The sequence below is a fragment of the Copadichromis virginalis genome, linkage group LG15 (assembly GCF_057382275.1).
Source record: "Copadichromis virginalis isolate Kocher_CV1m ecotype Utaka linkage group LG15, C_Virginalis_male_GT1.1, whole genome shotgun sequence".
Taxonomy (NCBI): Eukaryota; Metazoa; Chordata; class Actinopteri; order Cichliformes; family Cichlidae; genus Copadichromis; species Copadichromis virginalis.
The window spans coordinates 33,411,042-33,429,600 of record NC_140632.1 but is presented as its reverse complement, the minus strand read 5'-3'; positions in this window follow the sequence as shown (position 1 = coordinate 33,429,600).

Genomic DNA, 18,559 nt, shown 5'->3' with positions numbered 1-18,559 from the left:
AGGCTAAGGGAGGTTTGGCATGGACCCCAGAATACTCACCAACATCTATTGATTCATGACCTGGTACAGCAGTTGTAATGGTCTGTAAAGCTCTGTGGAGTGTGGCCAGGTCTGTACAACATATCGCCAGGTTTGAACTGCCAGAAAGCTCACTGGATCTTCCCTGATCCCAGCCACCCCAGCCATAAACTCTTCATCCTACTACCTAATGACAGGAGGTACAGGAGCATCCACAGCCGCACCAGCAGGTTCAGGAAAAGCCATCAGGCTACTGAACTGCAGAAATATTGGCCAGTTTATTTTGCACATGTGTATACATGAGTTCAACTTCTTTTCTCAAGCAAAACTGAAAATGTACAGCTCTATTTTGGTAAATGGACTGGCTTTTATACAGCACTTTTCTACTCTATCTGAGCACTCAAAGCACTTTACCTCACTAACCCATGCTCTTCCTAGGTAAGAGCTTGCTATATATTGCTGATGTCTAACATTTGCATATTTCCTATCATTTCCTCTTACATACTGATGGAGGGATCAGAGAGCAACTTGGTATTAGTATCTTGCCTAAGGATATTTGGCATTTCGCAGACTGAAGCAGATGGGGATTGAACCACCAACCTTCCAATTAGTAGGTGACCTGTGCTGCCTCTTGAGCTTCAGCCACCCCAGCTGGCTGCACTGTAGAAGGTGACTTTGCCTCTAAACAAGAAAATGAGTAGAGAAGGGGTTAAAGTGGGTTTCAGCAGGTGGAGGAGCCCTAAAAATAATCAAAATGGCTCATTGTGGGTAAAAAGATCACAGAAATATACTGTTTACACTAACTGTATACTAGGCAGTATAATCAAAGTAATATAAACTAACCTGCAGAGTTTTTTCAGGCAACCTTTAGATAACACAGTTCATCTATCGCAGTTTGTTTTAAGCATGTTTCACAATATGAAAAAACATAATGTCACATGGACTTACATGTAAACTTTAAATTTCAAGTTTATCAAATACGACTGAGCAGTCCTTGCCTCTAAATCTGACCTCTCTTCTTCCTCTCCTGTCCTTCCTTTCTTGTCTTTCTCCATCTCTGAGTAGATTTAGCTCTCACGTGGTTTTCCCTCTTTCAACCATGTTTTGGGACATCTTCTGGCGATTAATATATGAACAGGTTTGCCTTTTATGCGTTACTGTTTAGGCTCAAATCGGTTTGATGTGTGAAGGCCTGCAGTGATATAAACAATAACTCCCCTCAAATGTATCAAACCGAAAGTAGTGCCCTCAACAGAAGCCCCGGACTTGTTCATGTTTTAATCTTTTTCCTACTCTGCCACACCCAATGAGGAAAACACTCTGGTTATTGGTTACTTTGTTTTCGGTGTCATGAAGTTAGAGGCACCAGCAGCCATTGTTCATTGTCTTTAAGGGACCAGAGCAGGCGACACTGAAGGAACCCAAAGAACCAAAAGAAGTCAAAAAATGTTGGACCCTGAAATTTTATGTGGTCCCCTCCACAAAAGCCGTTTCTCTGCTATGATGACCTGTGAACCCTGACCGAAACTCTTCAAATAAGCTATTCCTCTGATCTGTTAGCTGTTTGACAGCTGGATCTAGAGATGGCTTTACTACTGCCAGCTTGAAAGGCCTGTCTTACATAGCTGATTATTAGAGAAGGGTTAATTATATTTGAGATTCTTCTCTTCATTACACATGACAATAACCCCTAAGCTGGAAAGGGAACGACTTTTCAATAATTTACAAGATATTTATTCAGCATCATTCTGATGATAATCAATCACCCTGACCTGTTGTACATCCTTTCTAGCTTAATCTCTGCCTAGCCAATCGATGCAAGTGCGTTTGTATATCTAACCTCACTATAATTTATTCCTGTACCTTTGCCACCTCTTTCTTTGCCGTACACTTAAAGTATTCCTGTGTACTTTCTTCACTTCACTGACTGTCCTGCTTTTTCCTCTTCCTTCAACAAGTTTCTGTATTTTCTCATCCCACTACCAAGTCTCCTTGGCCTCTTTCTGTTTGGATACACCTAACAGGTCTTTACCTCATAATGAACAGGCAACTGTTGTTGTGATTTGCTGCTATATAAATATTTGGTGCTATATATATATATAAACTTAACTCATTCACTGCCATTGACGTCTATAGCCATCAATTGCAGTGAATGAGTCAATGGGTTTAACTCATTCACTGCCAATGGCTGGCAGTGAATGAGTTAACTGAATTGATCCTTGGCACTTTTCCTCAGGACTACAGCTATATTTTCCCAATATTCCATTTCCACATAATTCCCCCCCCCCAAGCTTACAATGCTTAAACTACAAATGAAACTATGTTCCTTCCTCTGCTGTTTCACCCAGTAGTAAAGCTGCTCCAGGCCTGACAGAGGAGTCAAAGAACAGCTCACACCAGATTACTGTGATTACAGTTTTTGCTGATTATAGTTTTCAATAGGGTTATTGCTGAGCTTCATCTCAGCCATCTCACCACTTTACATGGGTGTTGTCGAACAAGCAACCAGGAAGTATCCTCAGACAGACCAGCATCTTTCATCACGTTTGGTTCTGGTCAGCAGAAGTGTGGGGTTCATGACTAGACAGATTTTTTGTTTAGGCTGACTCAACTCATGCCAACAGACATAAAGATCAAGACTAAACTTATATAAATTATAAAATCACTGCTTTTACAATGAGGTTTTTAATTTTTTTTCAATATTTTCTGATGCACAGTTTTAATAAAAGGATAGTACAAAAGAGAGAAAAAAATGAAGTACAATCCTCTTTAGCCTCTTTATACACGAGGAAAAAAAGGCATGGCACCACATCAGACAAGAAAACAATGCCCACAGCTTGTAATTATGTTTGAAATGTGGTAACTTGAATATCGAGATTTCCAATTAGTTTCAAAGAAGACAAGAAAAAAAGAACCTTAAGCAGATATAAGTCTTTGCTTCACATGGTTCCACTTTACAGGCTTGAAGAGAAACAAACAAATTGCACCTCATTTGGTTGGGCTGGGTATTTATAACTGCTTTTGGCTGGCAAACCACAGCACAATCAATTGCAAGAACAGCACTGACTGAGCAGCAAAGACCCACACGCACGCGCACACACACACACACACACACACACACACACACAAAGAGAATGTGAGAGAGAGATCTTGTATAGCATCCAGTTGTTTTACATGAGAGCTGTTCTTTCTTTTTGTGGCCTGGCTTGACTCTAACTAACAAGACTGAGTCAGCAAGTTGCTAAAGTAGTAAACTTATTGGCTGGCCTTGGGAGTAAAACCGATTACTGCTTGCAAGTTTTTATCGTCGAAAGACAACTCTGAAATTCTCATCTTGCAAGAAACAGTCAAATATCGTATCCAGTTCATTTACCATCTGAAATTCTTCGACCTTCTTCTGTTGAGTGTGTGTGGGCTTTGAGTGATATTCTTCCAGTTCTTTCTGATGCTCTTAGACACAGCCAGGATACCACACATACCATGATACTATACTAAAAACCCTACATACATTTGTTGCACACGATAAAGTTATATTTGTCAGCCTTATTTTTCTATGCTATAATTGCAGAATTCTTATGTATTAAATGAGAATGATTTTCTTACGTTATTGTGTATTTTATTCTTGTCAAGTCTTCATAGTTGTCTGACTGACATAGAAATGTCTACATTTAAACTCATTTCCATTTTGATGTAATCACTTAACAACCTGTATCAGCTTATTTAATACTAATAATTATATACCGTATGCTATTATTATACCCGCTAAACCACTATTTAACATATACTCAATGGCCTTTTTCTTAGATGCATGTTGCTACTACTGGATAACGCCCACTTTTTTATAATTATTTGGGTTTTCTTCAGTCTTTTAACACTGGTTCTTACCTGTGAAATACAACTTTTTAAAAAAAAATCTATATACCAATAGGCAAGTGTACGCTAATATAAAATATATATTAGTGCTGTCAAAGAATTTAAAATGTTTAATCAGATTCATCGCAGGAATATAGTGGATTAATTTTGATTAATCACGTTTAAATATCATTCATTTTTATTCTATATTAATTGCATTGCATTTTGTGTGAGCAAACAGATTCGAGGAAAAAAGGGAAAATATAAGAACTTAACATGTTTATTGAACATCTTGCACATTCATGTTAACAAAAAACTCTGTAAACATTTATCCACTCTCTCTCTGTCACTCTTGGGGAGGCACCTCAAGTCCTTGAAACAAGTACCAAAGTTATGTAAACCGCTTGTTCTCAACAATATTAATAGGTCTGCAGTTTGTTGCAGTCCACTTGGCAATTGTGGATACATTTCGGGGAGTTTAAGTCATTTTGCACTCCGGATGCGTTAATTGCATTAAAAATTTTAATTGCGTTGACTGTGATGGTGGATTAGTTTGCGTTTGACAGCACTAAATAGAATATATAACAAGAGACAAAATATAAGAAATAGCTCTAATGTATACAAATAGCCAGAATATTACAGAGATTAAATATATGTGATTGCCATTTACTCTGTAAACTGTAAAACTTTGCTAGTTTTTATTTTACTGTACAGGATGTGCAAAAGGGTGTGTAACTATTGCACTGTAACTGGCCAGCACATCATGGAGTGGGTGGGAGGTATTTTCCAACATTGTCCTTATCTTGGACAACATCTGCATCTCCGACACCACCTTAAGGGAGTCCAGCTCCATCCCCACAACATTAGTGGCCTTGCGGATCAGTTTATTTAGTCTTTTATCATCTGTAACCCTCAACCTGCTGCCCCAGCATGCACCAGCATAGAGGATAGCAGCAGCCACAACAGACTGATGGATAATCCTGAGCATTGTCCGACAGATGTTAAAAGAACTCAGAGACGACTCTGGCAACCCAATAGGGTGCAGTGGTGTTTTTAACCTGGTCCAGTTTATTATCTATTTGTACTCCAAGGTATTTATAGTCCTCCACAATATCCACATTGGCCCCCTGAATTGAAACAGGGGTCACAGGTTTCCTGGTCCTACAGTCCACAATCAATTCTTTGGTGTTCTGTCACATTGAGCTGCAGATGATTCTGCTCACACCACGTGACAAAAGACACATCAACAGCAAGTTACTCTGTCTCATTACCCTCGCTGATGCATCCAACCACCGCAGAGTAATCTGAAGTCTTCCTGGGCCAACATGACCTGGGAAGTAAGTGCCACAGGCCTGTAATCCTGTTGGCCACTGGGACACGGCGTCTTTGGTACAGGAACCAGGCATGACATCTTCCACAGCACTGGGACCCTCTGCAGACTCAGACTCAACATAAACAGTTTATGAAGGACTCCGGACACAGGTCTTGAGGACACAGCGAGAGAGTGATTACAGTGGATTGCAGGCTGATTACAGATAAGTCAGGTAAGTCAGGTGAACATTCACTGCTGTATTGAATCTGCTAAAGAACACATTCAGCTCTTTGGCTCTGTCCTCACTGCCCTCAGTTCCCCTGCTGTTGGATGGCCTGAATCCAGTGATTGTCTTCATTCCACTTGACACCTCTCTCATGCTGTTTCCACTCCAGTTTCTCCTGTAATTATTTTTAGCCTCTCTGATTTTGCCCTTCAATCACCCATTCTCACCTCCCCCCCCATTGCCCACACTGAAGGCCTTCTTCCTGTCATTGAGGAGGGCTTTGATGTCTATGGTGCAGTTTATGTAGTCAGTGATACACTCAGTAAGTCCATTGATGTCCTCACTGTGTGGTTTGCAGAGTCTCCCAGTCTGTAGTTCTGCTAAGGCCTCATCTGACCACTTACTAATACTTCCAGTGGTCACAGGCTCCCTTTTCACAATAGGAACATAGCAGAGGGTAAGGTGAATCGAGTTATGAGCTGACCTACCCAGTGGGGGGCAGGAGGAGGAACTGTAAGCATCCTTAACATTAGCATATAGTATATCTTTTATCCTGTCTTCCTTCTCTCACCCCAACCAGTCGTGGCAGATGGCCGCCCCTCCCTGAGCCTGGTTCTGCTGGAGGTTTCTTCCCACTGTCACCAAAGTGCTTGCTCACAGGGGGTCATATAATTGTTGGGTATTTCTCTGTATGTATTATTGTAGGGTCTACCTTACAATATAAAGAGCCTTGAGGTAGCTGTTGTTGTGATTTGGTGCTAAATAATTCAAATTGAAATTAAATAAGTCTGAAATTCTCTCCTCCCTGGTGTGACAGAGCACATACTGTGTGAAAGTTGGCAGTGTAGTGTCCAAGGTGACATGTTTGAGCCACCCTGACAGCAATGAAGACACTTCGGTGCTGAGTCTGTAACTATGGCAGAATGAATACTGTCACAGGCAGCTGTGCGGTTAATAATAATGGATACTTTATTGATCCCCATGGGGAAATTACTTGTTTTCTCTGCATTTGACCCATTCACTCAGTGAAGCAGTGGGCAGCCCACTAAGCAGGCGCCCGGGGAGCAGTGTGTAGGGACGGTACCTTGCTCAGGGGTACCTCAGGGTAGCCGTTAAGTGGATTCGAACCGCCGACCTTCCGATCATGGGGCGACCACTTTACCTACTGAGCTATCCCTGCCCCTTAGCAGCAAAGATTACATGGGTAAATTCCCTGGGCAAATAATACGGCCTGATAGTTATTATTATTATTATATTAATGATGATGATGTCTTAAGAGGTATGCAAGCCTCCATGACTTCAAGTTTTTTTATGCAAACATCAACATATTAGAATCTCAGCTAAATGGTCATATAAACTATTTCTACAAGCACCAAACACAGCGAAAACCAGCAATGATTAAAAGAGCAGTACCGGACCGGTTTCCTCTATTGTTCTCCACCGATTGCCGCTGTAGCTATTGATAACGGTAGTGCTAACACAACGCATTAGAGCCACTTCCATCAACAATCACCATTTTAGGACCAGTTACGCACGTGACTGGATTACGCCTTGTAACCTCTAGTTGGTGGAAGTGACGTGAACGCAGCCTCTTTACTGGGATTCTGTTGGCTCAAATGATTAAAAAGAGGTGTCAATCATGTAAATTGGCAAATACATGTTACAGCCCCTCAGAATTTAAAGCGCCAGAGTCCATTTAAACTGTCTATTACACACAGCAGAATGGGCCCGCTGATTGTGTTTGGGTGGTTCATTCTTAAAAAAATATTCAAAAAACAAGCATTTTTAGGCTTGTCAGTTCCCAGTTTCTGCCTGATTGTGAGTCTTGCATCGGGGTCCTTTTCCTGCCTGCCAAATAGCACTTCTTGATACCATAAAGGTTACAATATACAGATACTGTGTAAAAGGAAGTAGGTAGGAACCAAAACACTGTTTAGACTGTAGAAATCATACCCTTTGGTCTTATACTTACCCACCCAAACATTTATACACAAAAAAACACAGTGGCAAGTCTTTTATTTTTGTTCCCTGGAGGAGGAATACTAAACAAGGTATAATAGGGGGAAAAAACTACTCACTTTTCAACCTGAAGTACTACACGGGAGTTCTGGTCATCTACTAGTATACTAGCATATACTACCATTAAAGCAGAAACTGTTCTTAGGGACAAAAAAACTAACTAAAAAAAACTAAAAAACTAAAAAAATGTAGAAAAGTTAGATTAATTTAAAGTTTAGTTTTTCTTAATTGCAGTCTGCTGATCTCTAAAGACATTTAAATACCAGGCATACACGTAGGAAGAAAGCATTTAGAAAGCAATCTTTTTTCTTTCTTGTCTCTTCAAATAAATGTATATTAATAAATTTCATTGTGTTTGAACATGGGTCTATTCAATTAAATGTCTGTACTATCACCTACATTTCTCATTAATTCCAATTTGACTTCTCTGCATTACCACAAATCAATTGGAGATAAACTGTCTAAATTTTAGGAGCGAGACCACCTCTCCAAAGACGCCCCTTCCAGGTCTTATCTATGTATGCCCACCCAGTTCTACAAGTTGTTCATTCTTGTTTTCATGCTCCACCCTCCCTCCCTTTTTTTCAGTTCTTTCACTTCTTCACTTCTCATTAGTACATGGGGATCTGCCAGGCCCAGGAGCTGCCACTAGGCCCCATCGAGGACTTCTCCAAATCACAGCTCAATTCTTGTTTAAGTCATTCGCCTTTATTTACTAAAAACACGTTTAGAAGGTGATAGATTACTTTGGGTCATCAACAGGTCTGCAATAGATATAAAAAACTGAAGTTGGTAAGATGGTAATTTTTTATGGACTAAGGGAAACAAATTGTCCTTTTTTGTATTGAGACACTGTTGCTGTTATATGCCTCATTCCTATGCTGTATGATTCATTGTGGACTTCATAATTAACAGCTAACTTTAAATCATTAATACCTCATCCTCCTAATTAATACCTTGATTAGGCATTTTCTATTATAACTGTTAATTTCTCTTTGACACCTTAAGCAGGGATTGCCGTGCCTCCTTGTAGGCTTGCTGGACTCCTGGTTTGAAGGTATTGTCACGTGCTCTTTCTAGAGCTCGCACCTGGCTGTTGAGCCATGGCTTCTGGTTGAGGAGCACTTTAAGAGTAGTTGTAGTTATAACACTTTTAGTGCAGAAGTTGACGTATGAGAGTACGGCAGATGTGTGGCCCTCCTGTTCGTTCTGCAAATATACTCCATACTGTGTTGTCAAAACCATCCTGTAGGGCTGTGGTGGCTTCCACGGTCCACACTCGTACTGTTTTTACAGATGGTCTTTGTCTTTGAATTAGAGGTCTATAAGGAGCAGGTGCAATATAAGCAGGGATCAGGCACAGAGAGAGATGATCTGAGGTTCCGAGATGGGGCAGGAGGGTGGCTCTGTAATAGGGTTGCCAACCGTCCCTTAAAAAACGGAATCGTCCCGTATTTAGAAACAAAAGTACACGTCCCGTATTGAGCTAATAAGGGACGCACTTTGTCCCGTAATACAGTGAGAATCAAAAGTAGTCTATAAATGTTAATGGAATTAACGCTTTGTTTGAAAACACAATTCCCAGACCCTCTCCTGCTTTGTGACCAATGAGCTGACAGCACACTTATGACAATTCGAGTATGACAATTCAGATTACCGCTTATCTCATTGGTCGAGGAAAGGTCGCTGGCGGAGAAAATACCAGAAGACAACAGATGACCACAACAAGAAGCATGGCCAACAGGGAAACAAACGCCGACACTGCGGTGCAAGTCTCGGACGACAGTACACCTAAAGCTGGGCAGACACTGTGCGATTTTTTTTCAGTCGCGTTATTCAGCTCCTGCTCAAACTGCACGATTGACTCGCAGGGGTTAGAAGTTGGTAGGTCACGATGCAGGTCTCACACTATACGGCCCGATGCTCCGATGCGACCCGAGTGCGCACACTGTGCCTCCATAAAATGAAGGTTATAACAGAAAATCTGTCGCTCTCCCTCTCTGTCTTTCACTCACACAGACACGCACACCACCACCATCAACTTTGCTAAATTGCTAATGAAAAACATTGATCAGGCAGCTGTGATTGAGCAGCATGTAAATCCAACTATTTTCACGGTTGTTGTGGTCGTGATCATTTTGTGATGCCACATCGAAAAGGCTCGGATGAGCTTTCCAAAGTTCTACAAGTTGTGCCTCCATCGCTTGGGTCCAGATCACAGGCTGCACAGCCGTGCTGCTCCATCTTTTTCACCGACGTTTACGTGTTTGCCCGTGATTGATGATCGGGAGCTGGTGCTGAGGTGTTAATCGCTTCTCGTTACCCCACGTATACTACACGATGCACGATGAAGGCCAAAATCGGGCCGATCACCAAATCAGTCGCAAAAATCGGCTAAAAATGGGCCAAAAATCGCACAATGTAAGCCCAGCATTAGAGCAGCAATGTTTGTTCGCTCAGAGAAAGAAAAAAAAGGCTGCAAAAGTACAGGGAGGAATGGGAAAAGGAAAACACCTGGCTGGAAAAGTGCACGATAACACCTATACAGCGCACTGCACTGTGTGCCGGCGCACTTTTTCCATAGGCATGCTTCTAGTGGTGGGCACATGAAGAACATGAGGGGCGTGAAAGCTCGGGGAACCCTTAACCAATTTCTTGTCCACCAGGCCACGGCAGAAGCAGATATGGTATGTAAACATTGGTTTATTTTTTTAAACCCTCTGGTTAAGGTTAATATGGGCATGTGCAGTGAATATCAGCGCTATGTGGCCAGAAGTGTGATAATATAATTTATTTTGTGTAATAAACAACTGCAAGGATAGATGATTACAACAAATAGATCACTAATACATAAAAGTAATACATAGATGAATAATGATGATGAGTTATGATGCGTAATCATGGGAACAAGTGGGTTTACAAACAGGAGCAGCTGATTAGCATTAGAAAAGATAAGATAAGATAAGATAACCTTTATTAGTCCCACACGTGGGAAATTTGTTTTGTCACAGCAGGAAGTGGACAGTGCAAAAGTTATGAGGCAAAAATTAGAATACAATAAGAATAAATACAGTACACAACTGTACAGAATAGAATAAAATAAAATACTATATACAGTAGAATAAAATAAATATACAATAAGATAAAAATAGAATACAAATACAAATACTATATACAACTGAGTAAAAATACAACGATGACAGAAAGGATTATTGCACTTAGTATTATTGCATATGTATGGATGTGTGTGCTTGATCAGTTAAAGTCTTTATTATGGAGTCTGACAGCAGTGGGGAGGAAAGACCTGCGAAATCTCTCCGTCCCACACCGTGGGTGCCGCAGTCTCCCACTGAAGGAGCTGCTCAGTGCTGTATAAAAGCTGAAATAATACCTCAACTGAAGCCAATTGTACTAAATGCACTATATGTGCACTGTTACAAGAATATTTTTCGTTCTATTGCTTTCTATTAATTTATATAATTTTAAGTTAAGCAGGACGGAGTTCTTTTAAAAAAAGATTTACTTATATTCTCAAAAGTTAAGCATGACAGGCTTCTGTTTAAGAAAGAGACCTGTTTTATTGTGTTAATGTTGTCATTTTGAGCTAAAAATAAATGGCTAAATGATCATTTGTTTCCCATATGGTCATATCACAAAGAATATGCATCTGCTTAAATCAAATTCAAGTCAAATGCTTAAAAAATAATTTCACACACAAAAAAAAGAGCTACCACACTGGGAAGGGTGAAGACAACTGGGTTGCCCGGCCCTGGCCACGAGGTGTCCCTTATTTATTTTTCAGGGAGTTGGCAACCCTACTCTGTAAGCATCTGGAAAGTTGGTATAGACCTGGTACAGTGTGTTATTTTCCCTCATTGGAAAGCTCATGTTCTTAAAGAATCCAGACAGGACAGATTTCAGGTTTGCATGGTTAAAATCTCCTGCCTCGATCACAGCACAGTCCAGGTGTGCTGTTAGCCATTTTTTAAAGAAGCTAACGCAGCTCCATGGCTAACTTAGCATTAGCTTGCAGTGGCACATAAACAGCTACTTAGGCATATAGAAAAGTACTCATGTGAATGGATGAATGAAGGATGTTTTATAAAGTGCTTTGAGTCCTCAAGAAGAGTAGAAAATTGATATATATATTTGATTTGATATTTGAAAATATTTGCTTGCCTCAATTTAATTCAGAATTTTCAAATTTTATATATTTTATCCACATACCACTAATACACAACACAGGAATGGATAAATCTCTACTTTTTCACTGTGGAAAACTACAAAGATAACACTGGGAGTAGTCGATTATGTAGCTTTTGTTCTGTAAGAGGTCCAAATGTAGCCAATTCCACAATTTTCTCTGGATAAAGACACTAGATGCCACATATATAATATTTTGCAAAAATAATTCCTTCACCCATCTATTCCAATCTCTTCCTTGGCCACAGGTGTATAAAATCAAGCACTAAGGCATGCAGACACCTTTACAAACATTTATGAAAGAATAGGTCTCTCTCAGGAGCTCAGTTAATTCCAGTGTGATACCGTGATAGGATGCCACCTGTTTAACAAGTCCACTCATGAAATATCCTTATGAAGTCATAGGCCACGTAAAATCACAGAGCAGTCTCAGCAGATAATGAGGCACATAGTATACAAAGGTTGCCAGTTGTTCACTACAGACCTACAAACTTCATGTGACTTTCAGATTGGCTCAAGAAAAAAATGTGTAGAGAGTTTCATGGAATGGGTTTCCATTACATTACCATGTGCATTGCAAAACGCTGGATGCAGGGGCATAAAGAATGTCACCACTAGACTCTAGAGCAGCGGAGACCTGTTCTCTGGAGTGACGAATCACGCATCTCTGACTGGCAATCTGATGGATGAGTCTGGGATTGGCAGTTGTCAGGAGAACAGTAATTGTTTGACTGTGCAGTGCAAAGTTCAGCATACCAAGACATTTTGGACAATTTCATGCTCCCAAGTTTGTGCGAACATTTTGGGAATAGCGCCTTCATATTCCAACATGATTGTGCATCAGTGCAAAAAACAAGACCCATTAAGACACGGATGAGTGAATTTGGTTTAGAACGCAGTCATGTTGGAACACTAACACAATACACAAACTGGTCCCACAAACTTGGGGACTTGAAATGCTTGGTATGCTGAAGAGGTCCTTTCACTGGAACTAAGGAAAACTCCTGAAAACAACCCCACCCGTAATTCCCCATCTAACAGAGTTTGCATTTAGCACAGTGCAGTTATGATGAAGCGCAATGCAGTTCTCCTGGCAACTGCCAAACCGAGACTCTTCCATCAAATTGCCACAGAGAAGCGCAATTTGTCACTTCAGAAAACAGGCTTCTAGAGTCCAGTGAAGTCATGCTTTAGTCCAGCGGTGGTGTGCTTTACACCACTGCAACCAACTCTTTATGTTGAAGTTAGTGAATCATCTAAATGTAAAGGTAAATGCCACACCAAGTGCAATGCAGAGTGTATTATAGCAATGTAGTCTAGATATAACAAAACCATGGCGCTTATGAAGCCTCATAGGAAGAGGTTCGTTTCCAGATTGTTATTCCCAGATTCTCATCTGTTTAGTACCAATTTACATAAATTTCAATATAATATGACCTATGGCATATCTTCAATAGCCCTTGCTGTGTGGATATCAACAAGGAAACATCAATCTAAAAATATGACAAACTTATTCGAATGAGTGCATTCATTTATACAAAATACTGTCACAGTTACCTATATATGAATGGGTGTGATCTGTAGATGACCTGCTGCTACCTCCTGAGCTCCAGCCACCCCATACCCTGAGTGTAATGAGAACCTTAATTGCGCTAAAAACAATACTTCAGACTGTGTGGCCACCCATGGCTCCAACACCATTGCGAAGCTTGCTGACGACACAGTGGTGTTGGGTGCTATCTCCAACAATGATGAGTCGGCCTACATGGTTGAAGTGAAGAATCTGGCATCGTGGTGTCAGGATAACCACCTCCAGCTGAACGTCGGCAAGACCAAGGAGCTGGTGGTGGACTTCAGAGGGAGTAAGGATAGAGACTACAAGCCCATTATCATCAATGGAGCTCCAGTGGAGAGGGTGCAGTCCTTCAAGTATCTCGGTGCCCACATCTCCTCAAACCTGATATGGTCTGCCCACATTCAGGTCAGTTCAAAAAGGCTAGGCAGTGCCTGTATCATCTCCGACAACTGAGGAAGTTCAGGGTCTCTCCAGGGATCCTCAGGACTTTCTATACAGGCGCTGTGGAAAGCATTCTCACACAGAACATCAAATCCTGGTAAGGGAACAGCTGTGTCAAGGATAAAAAAGCTCTTCAGAGAGTGATCCGTACGGCAGAACGCTGCTGCAGGTCTACTCTCCCTTCCGTACAGGACATTTACACCAGGAGATACTAGACTAGAGCTGCTCAGATACTGAAGGATTCGTCCAATCCCAGCAATAAACTGTTCCAGCTTCTGCAATCAGGCAGAAGGTTCTGCACCATCTGAGCAAAAACAGAGAGGCTAAAGAGGAGCTTTTATCCTCAAGCCATCCGTGTTTTGAATCAGGACATTTGCTTTTGGAACTCAGTATCTTGGATTTGGGGCCTCACCTCTACACACTGTGCATTTTATTACAGCGATTTACAAAAGTCAGTAGTAAATATAGCTGTAAGTCCTCTACATAGCAATGACAACAGATGTTATGTTTGCAAATAACTTATCGTTATAGAATGAGCATGTAGAAGGATAAGGATAAGGCCCCAAGAGAGACATTTCTGAAACTCCAAGTGTCTTAACTGCTAATTCAGATTAAAATTTTACAATGTTAACTCAGAAAGTCATTTGTTTAAGATAGGATTTAAACCTTTAAAGAGTCAAACCAGAATCCAGAATCAAATTTAGAATCCTTATACTCACATACAAGGTCTCAAACATAAAGACCCCATCATGTCTTAAAGACCTCACACACCATATCACCCCAACAGTGGACTTTGCTCTCTGATTGCTGGCTTTCTTATAGTTCCTATGATATTTAAAAGTAAAATACAGAGCCTTAAGCTTTCAGGCCCCTGTTCTGTGAAACCAGCACCCAGTTTGGATTTGGTAGAACAGACACCCTCTCTATCTTTAAGATCAGGCTTACAACTGTCCTTTTTGCTAAAATGTATATAGTGGGGCAAAAAAGTATTTAGTCAGCCACCGATTGTGCAAGTTCCCCCACTTAAAATGATGACAGAGGTCAGTAATTTGCACCAGAGGTACACTTCAACTGTGAGAGACAGAATGTGAAAAAAAAATCCATGAATCCACATGGTAGGATTTGTAAAGAATTTATTCGTAAATCAGGGTGGAAAATAAGTATTTGGTCACCTCAAACATGGAAAATCTCTGGCTCTCACAGACCTGTAACATCTTCTGTAAGACGCTTTTCTGTCCCCCACTCGTTACCTGTATGAATGGCACCTGTTTGAACTCATCATCTGTATAAAAGATACCTGTCCACAGCCTCAAACAGTCAGACTCCAAACTCCGCCATGGCCAAGACCAAAGAGCTTTCGAAGGACACCAGGAAAAGTATTGTAGACCTGCACCAGACTGGGAAGAGTGAATCTACAATAGGCAAGCAGCTTGGTGTGAAAAAATCAACTGTGGGAGCAATCATCAGAAAATGGAAGACATACAAGACCACTGATAATCTCCCTCGATCTGGGGCTCCACGCAAGATCTCATCCCGTGGGGTCAAAATGATCATGAGAACGGTGAGCAAAGATCCCAGAACCACACGGGGGGACCTGGTGAATGACCTGCAGAGAGCTGGGACCAAAGTAACAAAGGTCACCATCAGTAACACACTACAACGGCAGGGAATCAAATCCCGCAGTGCCAGACGTGTTCCGCTGCTGAAGCCAGTGCATGTCCAGGCCCGTCTGAAGTTTGCCAGAGAGCACATGGATGATACAGCAGAGGATTGGGAGAATGTCATGTGGTCAGATGAAACCAAAGTAGAACTTTTTGGTATAAACTCAACTCGTCGTGTTTGGAGGAAGAAGAATACTGAGTTGCATCCCAAGAACACCATACCTACTGTGAAGCATGGGGGTGGAAACATCATGCTATGGGGCTGTTTTTCTGCCAAGGGGACAGGACGACTGATCCGTGTTAAGGACAGAATGAATGGGGCCATGTATCGTGAGATTTTGAGCCAAAACCTCCTTCCATCAGTGAGAACTTTGAAGATGAAACGAGGCTGGGTCTTCCAACATGACAATGATCCAAAACACACCGCCCGGGCAACAAAGGAGTGGCTCCGTAAGAAGCATTTGAAAGTCCTGGAGTGGCCTAGCCAGTCTCCAGACCTCAACCCCATAGAAAATCTGTGGCGGGAGTTGAAAGTCCGTGTTGCTCGGCGACAGCCCCAAAACATCACTGCTCTCGAGAAGATCTGCATGGAGGAATGGGCCAAAATACCAGCTACTGTGTGTGCAAACCTGGTAAAGACCTATAGTAAACGTTTGACCTCTGTTATTGCCAACAAAGGTTATGTTACAAAGTATTGAGTTGTATTTTTGTTATTGACCAAATACTTATTTTCCACCCTGATTTACGAATAAATTCTTTACAAATCCTACCATGTGGATTCATGGATTTTTTTTTCACATTCTGTCTCTCACAGTTGCAGTGTACCTCTGGTGCAAATTACTGACCTCTGTCATCATTTTAAGTGGGGGACCTTGCACAATCGGTGGCTTACTAAATACTTTTTTGCCCCACTGTAGTCAGGGTATCTGGCATGCAGTATGAAGGAGCCAGGGATTGAACCACCAACTTTGGGATTAGTACGTGATTCTCCTGAGCTGCAGCTACCCCTGCTAACAGGCTTAGGCTGGTGTATTTTTTCTTCACTCACCTTTTTTGCATTTATACACCACTCTCCTTTAATTATTAGTTCACTAGCTGGGCCCACGTCCTCATTTTAGGTTTGAAAGCGTTTCAGTAGGAAAAGGTGAATGCTTGGACATGAATTGAGCAGTGGTTTGGGGAAGCCTCGAAGGCGACTGGTGACGGCTTCCGGGCCTGGCAGATCCTCATGTACTTAAAGAATTAAAAAGGGGAGGGAGGGTGAGCACGTAAACGAGAATGATTAGCTTGCAGAACTGGGGAAACCTAGATAAGAACTGGAAGGCACGTGTTTGGAGGCGTGGTCCCGCTCTTGAAATTCCGATGCATAATCTCCAATTATTATTCATCTCTGGCTAACTTGTGTAATTTTTATCTTGTCTTCCACCCCTCAACCCCAGCTGGTTGCAGTAGATGATTGTCTGAGTGATGGGGTTTTCTCTCTACTACTGTAAAGTATTTTCCTTACAGTATAAAGCACCCTAATTAAAATCACATTGAACTGAAGCCACTGACTCCTGCATAGTGTTCCAAATGCTCAATAAGTAAGCCATAATTGGCAGTGTGAAAAGCAACACTCAGTCCATACCGTTTGTGCATGAAAATTCTCATATGAAGGTGAGCTCTGCAGCACCTCCGTTCCAATGCAATGTTTTTTTAACATAATAAATGATTGAGGTACACTTTTTCACATTTCTCAGCAGCCTGTTTGTTGAATGGAATCATTGTTCCAGTTATGAGTGGAGAATTAAATATTGTGTAAAATTGAAACAAGCACATTGAATGTTGAAGTCTAAAGTGACTAAACACAGGGAAAATGGTCAGATCTAACAGGGGTGGCTAAAATTTTCGTATTTCTTATTTTAGCTGTTTAGATCTGCTTCACTGTTGACAAGAAAACACAGCTTCAGATTAGTCACAGCGTCTCTTACTGTACTCCTAGCTATTAAAGTAATTAAGATAATTACTATCATTTTCTTCAGGTTTTATACTGTAATTAAGTGAGTTGGGAGAAGAATAGTAATTTGGCCACAACATAAGCCAATGAGGACATGAAATGAAAAATATAATTATTTACTGTGTGATTTCAGCAGCTAGCCAGGCACTAAAAAGGGGGTTTGATGTTTGCACTGACATCTACATACGTGGATAATTACTGTTCTTAGGCTGGATGATGAGATGGCACAGATTACACTGTCTCACTGCTGACCGAAAAAAAAATAGACAGATAAGAAGAACACTGTCTAGCCTGGTCCTACAAGCGTATGCATAAAGTGTGTGAGCCTGTGTGTGTGTTTCTCATGTATGTATGTTAACATACATACATGAGAAACCCCCCCTCTCTCTCACACACACACACACACACACACACACACACACACACACACACACACACACACACACACAAAGAGAGGCAGAGTTTCAAAGGATTTAACTTTAATTTAACCTTTACCTCCACCGCTTTTTCCCCCTGTATAAGGAAGGCACATCTCCGTAATGTGACAGTGAGTTGATTTAGGTCCCCACAACATAAGAAATACTCAGTAATACCACAGATGCACACACACATACAGTTATGCTTCCTCTATAATGAATTTCCTCCATTTCCTGGAAAATTTTCCTAACCGTAAACACAATTACTACTTACTGTAACCTAACTTATACCCTAACCTTAAACCAAGTCTGTGTACTAAAACACAATGAATAATGTCGTGGTTACTTCATAATGTGACTGTAAACAGATGTATGTTCCCACAACATGGTATTACATAGTATTACACAAAAATACACGCAAATATAAATTATCAAATCATGCCCTCTTGCTATGTCACAGTACCCCTGACTCATTGAGAACAAATTACAGAGCAGAGCACGCTCCATTAACAGGGAACAGAGATCAGAGGAAACCACACCAAAGACAGATGTTTCCAACCATCACTGGTTGTAATTTGGATTCCAATAGCACATTGTCTGTGTCTACTTGTGTTAATCAATCCAGCTGTCAAAACCAGCATAATATCTATGTTTATTTTGCTCTCAGCAGCACTTATAGGGAATTAAGGGACTTAAGGGATTATCAGTCAGAAAGAACCAGCCAAGAAGGTATAGCTTGATTTACAAATAATTTAAGATCAAAATGACAGTACGCATGACAGTATGGATAGAGGTAATAGACGCTTCATTTACCTCCATTATACTGATAGAGACAAAGA